General features: G+C 42.9%; 1 protein-coding gene across 3 annotated transcripts in view; it reads left to right on the top strand.

Moving 5' to 3' along the window:
• The first annotated feature begins 372 nt into the window (after positions 1-372).
• The window catches only part of jcada (junctional cadherin 5 associated a), a 30,109-nt gene continuing 19,818 nt past the window's right edge, over positions 373-10,663 (top strand). Inside the window, exon 1 of one of the 3 annotated variants that reach the window (XM_008438516.2) lies at positions 373-487. The gene's annotated coding sequence lies outside the window, so the exon portion shown is untranslated. Of the gene's footprint in view, positions 488-979; positions 1,475-9,284; positions 9,395-10,663 lie in introns of those variants that run through there. The other 2 variants (XM_017301959.1, XM_008438517.2) reach the window with 2 other exon arrangements.

Here is a 10,663-nt window from a genome sequence, read left to right as displayed (position 1 = left end):
TACCTTTCTAATTCTGACTTCAGGAAATGCCACGGTGAAACAAAACGCACCTTTAACTAAAGGTGGCCTATAGTAAAATTCTCCCAGGTCCCACACAATCTTAGATCGCCCCTGCTGATAAACATTCAGTGAAGGTGACTTTTTTTATTTTTATTTTTTTATATCAAGCAATTCCGACCTCAGTATGGGCCAACATCAATCAATGTCATGTCAGGTATGCAAATTGTGCAAGATTTGATTTTCCACGCTGTGCGTGCGTTGAAATACACTTAAGGTTTTGTCCTGAAGTGCGGGAAGTAAAGTGACCTTATTGCTGGGCAGAATCCAGCTGCCTACCGGTTTAGAGAAGAGGGATGTTTCCACAGAGCTGTGCTGTAGTAAAGAGGGGCTGTTCCCTCAGCAGATCCCAGCTCAGCTCAGTCCGTCCAGACCAGCGGCTGGGTTGAAAGCTGGGGACTAGGCGGCGACGCAGCGACGCATTTCACAGGTAAAAGTAGCTCCAAGTCGAGCTACGCTCTATATTCTGACATTTATTTCTGGTGGGGGGTTGCGCGCGCGCGTGTATGTGTGTTATGGTTTTTTTTTTTCTCCTCGTGTCACGACACATGCAGCGACTGAAGAGGGAAGCTGCTGCTGCTGCTGCTGCTGCTGTGTGGAAGCAGATACTCGCTCTGCTTTCAACAATCTTCCAGAGGTTTCCCCACAAGTTAAAGCCAGCTCCTCGGACTGAGCGCGTGCCCCGACTCGCTGTCCTTTCCTAGTCCTCCGGAGAATGAAACCGTGTCTCTTCCCCGGACACACGCGGCGTCAGGAGGCGACGCCAGCTGGAGAGGATGGCGGTCTCTTCCCCCGCGTCTCTCTCTCTCGCTCTGTTTCTCTCTCAGCTGAAACTTGCAGCTGCTGTTTGCGGACGCGCTCCCATCAGCTGAAGGTTAAAGATTGCCGATGGAGCTAACCGGGCTAGCCTTAGCCCGAATATGTCGAAGAAACACTTAATTTCTTCAAAAATTACGCGGTTTTATTTCCCCTTGCTCACGCTTAAAGACTTAAATCAAACTGAACACTGATTGGAGAGTGGAATTAAAACACCACTTCATTGGGTTTAATGTTTAATTACTCCGAACAACAGTTAGTGATATCCAGGTTTAACTTGTGGAACAGCTCTGCCGTGTATCCTGCTCTCTCATCAGTGTTTCTGTGATGGAGGCAGAGTTCTAAAAAAAACACCGCTGTCATCCTAACACAGCATGTGTGCTGGAGGACCAACACGCCGAATTCAACCAGGGACCCTCTCCGATACGCTGATGCACTCATGACTTTGGTCGATCTGATCGGGATGTCGTTTACTCGGTGAAACCTTATTCAGACGGATATTCAGAGGGACTTTCGCCATCTCTCCACATCTGCTCACAGCGCTCTTCTTCGGGGGGGGGGCGCAGTCAGATACCGACCTGCCACGGAACCAGAGAGCGAGGTTAGCATCTCTCCCTCTCTCGAACCCATCAATCATTCCCGTAATGACGCGGCGACAACCCCCTTCGGCCCCGGCTGCGCGTGCGGTTCTGGCCGGATGCGGGGGAGCGACCAAATGGCGATGGAAATGAGCTGCTGAATAGCCGCCTCTGGCAAACGGTGTGCCAAGTTTAGGCTGCTTTGATGTTTGCATGTTGTCACTTTGTCACACCTGCAGCATGTTTGCGTGATAATGATGCTTGACCTCTCCTCTCCTTCCTCCACATGCACTCGCTTGCATGCGGGCTGAGTTAAAGCAGCCATCCTGCTGTCAAGTGTGGAGAAACGGCTAAAAGATGTGATTGGTTCTCCGGAATTCGGCCCTGAATTTAGCTGCTGATTTAAATATCACTCAAGGGTGGATGACCTAAAACACTTGGCTCTGATCTTCCTTCAGTGGCTATCTGTGTTTACAATGGCTCAGTAACTCAGGAGCCAGGCGCTAAAGAAGTCAATTAAAAGTTGAGAGTGTTATTCAGATATTTTTAGGTGAGGATAAGGGTAGAATAAGAAAAATGGAGTGAGGAAAAGTATCTATTTTTAGACTTTGATCCTTGTATTGTCATCATTGAGTATAATGTTAGCTTCTATCTATATCTACAACAGTAGGACTTGAGGAAAGCATCTTGAGTTTCTAAGGTTGTTACTGAAAACTCACCTTTATGCACTCAAACACCTGAAGGTTAGAAGAACAGTTGATAACAGGCGTTCATTTTTAGAGAAAACGCATGGATTCTTGGAAGTGTCATATCTCTCCATATGTGCATCTGTCAATGTGACCTTTGTTTCTCCTTCTATACACCCATCCACTCATCCATCTGCATCTCTCCATCTGTTCATATATCCATCAGTTCAGCCATCTGTATGTTTCCTTATATCTGTTCATCGATTTATCTATCGATGCGTCTGTCCATCCATTCAAGTGTCAGCTCATTTCTACATCCGTTCATCCGTCCTTCTCTCTGTCCATCCATCAAACTGTTTATATCCATCTGTACATCCAACCATCCATTCATCCATCAGTCCTTCCATTCTTCCAACATCCAGTCGTCTGTTTATCCATCCATCCATCTGTCCATCTATCAACAAACTGATTATTTCATCCATCCGTCTTTCCATCCTTTCATTCGTCTGTCCATTTAACTGTTTATAGCTGTCTGTCTATCTATCCGTCCATCCATCCTTAGTCTGTGGTTTCACAATCAAAGCCTGATCAACTAAAAGTGTTAACAAACCTTTTTTTTGTTTTATTTTTAGCGTACACTCTTTAAGTGGACATAAAGGTGATTGCGGCGTCTTGTCAATTTAAATCTGAAAAAGTGTGACATTTTTAAATGGAAGGTGTGTAGGAACCTTGGGGACCTCTAGAGGCCATATTTTCATAATTTTAGTCTGTTCCATGACTTGGTTATTCCAGTACTGCTCCTGTAACTGGGAACCTTCTTCACATCCTCTCACTTGATCCCTCGTACATGTGCTTTCATAAAAGAGCCGATACTTACAGGAGGCTTTTTCGTTCTGTATTTACAGTATGACTCTTAACATCGGCCAGAAGTGATCCGTTCCTGCTCAATGGGACTTTTCACAGCTCAGTGAGCCAACATCAAAAGCTGTTAAGAAATGTCGGCACAGACATTATTTTCTGATCTCCAGAGTGCGCTGTAGAAGGTGGGGAGTAAAACAGCCAAACCGGTACAGAAATGTAGCCCACGTCAGCACTCCTGGGTTGGCATCTTGAATATTAAATTGTGATTGAAATATGGGCTTGTTCAGAGGTGCTGTTGGAGGGATGTTTTGCACATCTTTTAAACCTGGGATCTGGTGGGAACAAGAGACCCTGCGAGTTGCCCTGAGGAAGGAGGGTGTGTAGCCTGCTGGGATGGGGAGCGTATTAGGAGGGGAAGAAGCTCATTAATTCCTTCCAGCAGTGAGAGGAAAAGGCCTGGTCAGCAAAAACTGGAGGGGCCCTCCATGACTATGAAAGGAATGGCATGGGTTCAGTTTTCTCTAATGCTCCTAGTAGCCAGATAAGTTCTTTAATGATAAGTGTGCATGGTTTCTACAGCGACAAACAGCGTTGTCCTTTCTTTTCCAATCGCTAGTGTCACAACGGTAGAACAAGTGTGTCTGCCACCGGGTTGCCGTAGCCTTTGAAAGTCATGCAATGTTTTGCCCGGCTACAGGAATCCCCCCTCCGAGGTCTTGCCTGATGTCACATGGTGATGTCAGAGCAGAGGTGACGCAGCCGGGAAGGAGGACGCTGGCGGATGAAGCCAGCCAGAAACGTGTGAAAGCTCCTGACGTTCGGCTGTGGGAGGAGGTGGAATCAGTGGCATGAAATTACCGCTCGGCGTAAATTCTGTTGGATCCTGGCTGCTGGTTGAAGGGGGGGAACCCAAGGCGGTGTTTGTTTTTGATTCCTGCTCGTCCGTGCCGTTCCAACGTTGGAACAGTGTTCCACGACATGGTCCAACCTGTTTGTGGCCTTTTTTTCTCGTTTCCTCCTCAGGTGTAACATGCTTGTTTTTGCAGCATGTCGGCTCCCGATTTGTGAAAGTTGCTGCTGATGAGGCATGAGTGCGGTTCTGTGTTTGATGAGGACATATTTTGCCGGATTGTTTGCTGCCTTCCCCTTCGTGGTGCTGAGCAGGAGGCATGCCGAGTCCACATCTGATTAGCAGAAAGGCAGAGCATGCTGCCCCTTTGATCACACTGTTTCTGGCTGATAAACCATGCCACTGTCATCTCTAGCAAAGCCCCAGACCTTGACAGACACTAATTACCATGAAGCCCATTTGGCAGGCTCTGGAACAGGCGCAGGGCTCGGAGTGGTTCAGGGCAGGTGGAGCCTATGGGCCATGTGTGGTGGTGGAGATTAGCATGCTTAATAATCAGTACTTAAGAGTACTTAAAGCAGCTCTCAAAAAGTTTATGCTGAAAAAAAACAACATGTTTTTCTTATTTAACCCTAAATCATTTTAGAACTTTGACCGGTTTTCCTGATCATCCAACACATCAAAACTGAATGAGCCAAGCGCTGGTTGTGTTCTACAGGTGACGGCAATCTTTTGTTCTTTGCCATTTTGAAATTTCTGGACCAAAATACCACTGGACTTCATTAAAGACATTCAATGCCCACTGTAAATCATGGGTGTGTACAGAATCAAACACATAATCAGAGTACCACTTTCACTGATTTATGTTTGAGGAATTCTTGAATCTTCCGTGGCAGCCATTATGGGGTGCCTTAGCCTATTTCCGCAAAGCAGCCAAACTCCTGCCCCACAATGCACCCCTTTGTCAGGCCTCTCTCATATAGCTCCTCTAAACTAGCAGCAGCCATCGGCAAACACCTGGAGGAACTGAGCTTATGCAAACTACCACGCTCCTAAAAGCAGTTGAAAACATCATTGGATGGCATGGAGAAGCGTTATTGTGATTGTGTTCTAAATGCAGGAGTGTTGGAAGGTTCTTAAAGAGACAGAAGTCAATTTTAAGGCATCAGATGCAAAGTGAAATTTCTTTTGAGTTTCTTTTGATAGTATTTTCATAACTGAAGGTAATATTCACACTACTTGATTATAGTATAAAATGGCACTGTGTGACTGGAAAATATGTAATTCCCCAACCTTTAATATTTTTATAGCTCAATCGAATTATGAGCAGTTATAATAATATAATTAATATCAGTCACTTTAGATACAAAACCTTCAGGTGTCTACCAGAAAGCCAAAGATGAAGGATTCTTTAGCAACAGTTTGAGTTGAATCATACAACCAAATAAAAAAAAAAAATACAATGTAAGAAAAAGTTTAAAGTTTTGGAATGTTTTAGTTGAGTCCAGAGCTAAATCTTTCAGAAAGTCTGTGGGGTTAGCTGTGGACAAGAGATGTCCTCAAAATCTATTTGACTTGGAGAACCTTTATTAGCAACTATGTATGCTGATAATTTTGTGCTTAAGAAGATCACCTGAAGAGGTGCATGAACAAAGAGTTAGTTTAAGGGTGTACATACTAATTGAGCTAGGTTATGGCAGCTTTTTTGTTCTGTTACTTTTCCCTTAGATTTGTTTTTTTTTTCTGTTATTTTTATGCAAACTAGATTTCACAGTAAGAATAAGAAAAAAGTGAATTTCATACCACAGACTGCACATTTTTAAGATGCAGTATGCCTTTCACACCCCTTTAGGATGCGCACAGATGGAGAAAATCTCTTGACGTCAAATCGCTGCGTAAGAGCTGGACCGAGCTAAGCCTCGTTGCACAATGGAAGAGAATTCCACTGACACAATTCCCGTCACATCATCAGTATCCTTCTGTTTTTTACTCTGCCTTGAGCCTGGAAGACAAATCCAAGACTGGGCTGCTTCTCCAAAGCCTAAAATGAATCTTGCAGACTTGTGATCTTTTGGAATACGGTGGGATAAATCTACCCCACCCACCGCCTCGCTAAAACACACTCCGACTCCAACCCCCTTTTTTTTCTTCTCTAACCCATCTTGCCTTTGATTTCTGTGCCAGTAGAGTCTGACTGTAATAAGTTTTGGACCGAAGCGATGCAGAGGGAATATCTCAGCGGCCCACACACTATTGTCTGCCGTTCATGAAAGCAAAACAACTGGTGCCACGGAGTATGTTTAGCAAAATTATGCCGGTGGGTGTGTTTTTTTTTTTTTTGGCTAAACCTTTGTTCATTAGCTCATGGTGCCTTTAGTGCTGCTCTGTCTAGGAGGGCGTGCCTTATTGAGAAAGCACATGGGGTTGCAACGTGGTGGTGAGCTCTGCTTTATATTTAACTTCTCTTGGATTGATGTGATGGTAAATTTTCATTGCTTCAGTAGGTCATGCTGTATCTGTGCCAAACTGTAATGTCTGCCGAGATCAATAGGACTCTCTTGATGGATGGCAAGTGTCCAGAGGGCGCATGAATCTTTGGGTAAACCACACATTTTGCTGCTGAGTCACTGCCATACCTGTAGAGGGGGAACAAAAATGCAGGGTCACTCTGAGTAAAATGTGACTCGAACCACTTCAGGCGCTTTATTCCTCAGAAAACAGATAAGAAAACATGCCTCCGACCTCTTACCCTTGGGACAAACAAGTCCCTGATTGGAAACACTTGCGACAACCCTCCAGTTGAAAACAGACGCACTTCCTCAGGAAGCGAGGCGGCCCATCCGCTGGACACGGTGATGTCACGTAGATAAACAGTCTTCCAAGCTGCACTGCTCGCAGAGTGCGATGGGCTTGTCATGCCTCAGAAACGCCTGCACACTCTGAGCAGATGCAGCGCGAGAGTCCTGCCAAGTGCACACCCATTCGGGTCGCTTAGAGATCCAAGGAGACCTGGAACAATGTGCTGAAGAGGCGCGGCTCTCTGAGGTTATTTTAGAACGAGGGCTTGTTGTCTCTGTTTTTGGTTCCAGGCGACAGTGTTTAAGCACATAGTTGTTTTGTTTGTTTTTTTTAAAAAAACGGGGCATAGATTTACAGTTTCTTGCAAAAGTTAGTTTTTCACATTTTATCACATTACAACGGTGTAAGACTCTCTGGGTTTTGATGTTACCAGTTTTACACAGGTAGATATTGAGATGTTTCTGTCTATTATAGTTCAGCCTTTTCTCGATTCATTGAATTTCCTGATTTTGAAGATTTAATTTTTGGTAAAGCAGTATTTTCTTATCACAATGCTTTGTGACACTATTGTGAAAATGATAAAAGTGATAAGAACTATTTACTACTTGGTTTTTAGGCAACTGTATGGCTGTGACTGCATGACACAACAATAGTAGCCACACAAACACAAATGCTGCTCTTGAAAAACATTTGTAATTAGGTCACCAGTCATATAAACTGCTCACAATAACTGTAATTAATATTTTCGCATTTGTTGAACAAACAGTGGGGGAAATAGCAAAACTAACAATATAGACAGTTTTGGGAGGTTTGAAGCATTATTTGAAAATTAGCGTGTCAATGATAAAACACTTATGACAAAAAAATTATCTGTTATTGTTGACTATTCTCACTTTGAATATCACTAGACCAAGACTTTTGTGACATTCCACAGTACAAAATAAGTGACAAAAGTATGTATGATTTGCATTGATATTGCATATGGGCCATTGCTCAAAATTGCAATATCGGTATCATATCAGAAGTGAAAAAGTTGTACTGCGACACCCTCAGTTTCAATCAATGACTTTTTAAATAATAATAATTACTATTATTATTATTTTACTGATTATTCTATCAAGAAATTGCAGATGTTTCATTTAACCACTTAAGCTTATTTTACGCAATATTAGAAATGTGTTAAAGTATGTCCTTTTAAGAAAAGAAAGTGAGAAAACAGTTCATTAAAATAAAATTTCCTAATATGCAATAACATTGAATTCTTCTGCCAATAAAAATACCTCTAACATCAACATGTGAAAAGCTCGGCCCTATCTGCTTTACTGAACGTCAGTACAGCGCAGGGCTGATCTGTTATTACTAAATGAGTAATAACTGGACAGCAAAAAGGTGCTTAATAGATTGTTTTTTTTTTTTTTTTCAGAATTTGAACCAAAAATTTTGAAACTAAATCTGTGCCACTTGAGTTCTGGGTAGACCTTATTTACAAAAAGAAAAATAAAAGAATTCTTTTCTATAAAAAATATATTTTGGAGAGTTTTGACTTAATTACAACATTAATTACAATGTTATTCTTTTAGAAATTATTTTTTAGTCTGTATACTCTAGTTATTATTATTAAATTAGTTGATGATTATTTCAACTATTGATTCATCATGATTCATCATGATCAATCCAATTAATTGTTTCAGAGATACTTTCTTCAAACATTGCTTCTGTTCTTGCCATTTTCCTATAAAGGACAGATATGTACAATCAAAAGTTATCCTGTTGACTGTCGAGAGTTTTGCCTTCTCACTTAACTGTGTGTTGGTCTATCACATGAGATTCCTTTGAGATCCATTGTTCGGCCTCGTTCAGCTTCAGTCAGGATTTCTTGACTCTTTTCATGTAGTTTATGCAATATGACAACATAAGCGTCACTGAGTTAAATCATTCAGCCATCCTTCGCCACATTATACGCGTTTTCAGTCTATTCTCGGATGTTCGCTCACACACTCCAACTCTGCTGTGTAGTTGGCTCCTCCCCCGAGGGCCTGATTTAGGCATCTGCGCTGCATTGTCCTACCCAAGCTGCCCCCCGCACCCCTCGGGCTCCTCACCATGCCCCTCGTCTCTGCCGGGGCCAGGAATAAGGAGCTGACACCAAACTGTCAACCTGCAACCTGTCATACCCCTGCAGCCTGGGCAAAACATTTCAAACGTTCAGCCAAAACCTCGCCGCTTCCCTGGTTTTTTATCAACCTAACAACCCCTGACAACCCTTCGTTTGACCCATTCCTACTGAATCCTGTAAGGACGCTGCTGCCCCACATATGGTTAGATGTATTTTTAGTTTACGTAGCGGCATGTGTTATCCATATGCTTATATCAGTCTGTCTTTGACTGAGCCGTATCATTAAAAACACAGCCGATCCGTCTCTCCCCCCTTTTTTTTTTGTCTCCCCGATGCCAAATCCGGATGGCTGTGGTGTTTTTTCACACAAGCGGGCATTGTAGAGGAACACAATGTTGTTGTGTTTTGGGGAATGAAAGCTGGCCATTGTTGCAGACTGTTTCATGAATCATGGTTTTTATTTGATATAAAACGGGTAATTCCATTGTGTAACGGCATTATCGGTATTCTGGCAGAGAGGGGAGAAGGGAAGGTGGACGGGACGTACGACAACAGCTCAACTTTTAGAGGAAGACATACTCAACCTTTCACCAATATTGGAGATAATCCTCATTTAGTGATGACTCCTGGGGTAAGTGACTCAGATTTGGGTTTCGGCTAGAGGGAAACCCAGCAGCGATGAGCTAGAACCAGGGTTATAATAGTTTTCATTGTAGATTAGATTTATTTTGTTGTGACCTTTTGTTTGCCCCTGGTTATAGCAGGTTGATATCTGATAACATTAAGGACAGGTGACCTACAGCTCTCTTTATTTAAGCCTTTCCCTGTTTGGAACGATAGTCCTCATCTACTGCTAGCAAACCTGCGGATCATTCTGAAATTAAATTTCAACTGAAGAAAGTTTTCAACAGACAGGGATAGGAAAATACATATTGAATACGTCAACTTTTTTCAGGAAATATGATCCTAATGCAGGGGTGTCAAACTCAATTTCACCAAGGGCCACTTCAGCATATTGACCGCCCTCAACGGGCCACATTGACGGTACAAATCAGGAGTGCCCAGGTCCAGTCCTTCAGACTGCAACTTTTAGATGCATCCTTTCTAAAACACACCCAGACAAAAGGTTGACTTCCTTCATTAGCAGCAACTCAGTTCTGTAGAGGCTTATAATGAGTCAATGATCCAGGTGTGTTAGAGAAGGAACACATCTAAAGTTGCAGATGGTAGCTCTGGAAAACTAGACTTGGGCAGCCTTAGCGTAAATGTATGAAAATACAATGTTAAAAATAAATTAAACAAAACCTCATATTGTTAAATAACGCTTTGGAGCGTCTGGTTAGGAAGCGTATTCAAGTCTCCATTACAGACCAGATAAAACTGAAGAGAATGCAACGTTGTGTTAATCCATTTGAAGAGCCGGCAGTTTATCTTTAGGAAATAAATGACGACGCAGAAGTTAATTAGACTAACATGTGCAGTCCGCTACTCAACCACTGCGGCGCAGTCCGCTACTCAACCACTGCGGCGCAGTCCGCTACTCAACCACTGCGGCGCAGTCCGCTACTCAACCACTGCGGACGCGGCTACGCCGCTGCGAAGAATTAAAAACCGCTGGAAGTAACTCATCCAGAAGATTTAACAAATGGAGCCTTCTTGGTGCACGTTACCCAGGAGAGCGGTGTTCTGGAGGAGCGCTGCAGAAGCGTGGTGAAACCACGCAAAAAAAAAAAAAAAAAAAAAAAAAAAAAAAAAAAGAATTCTGGTAAAAGCGCACGCAGGGTAAAACACTCACAGAGTTCAATTGATCTGTTTGGATCAGACAGATCCAACTGACTGATGCATTAGCCCAGATTTATGATGTTAATATGATTGTAATTTCACGGATAAAAATAGTAGA

This window comes from Poecilia reticulata, linkage group LG20 (assembly GCF_000633615.1).
Source record: "Poecilia reticulata strain Guanapo linkage group LG20, Guppy_female_1.0+MT, whole genome shotgun sequence".
In the NCBI taxonomy this organism is placed as follows: Eukaryota; Metazoa; Chordata; class Actinopteri; order Cyprinodontiformes; family Poeciliidae; genus Poecilia; species Poecilia reticulata.
The sequence above is the reverse complement of the archived record's forward strand: the minus strand, read 5'-3'. Positions and strand labels throughout refer to the sequence as shown.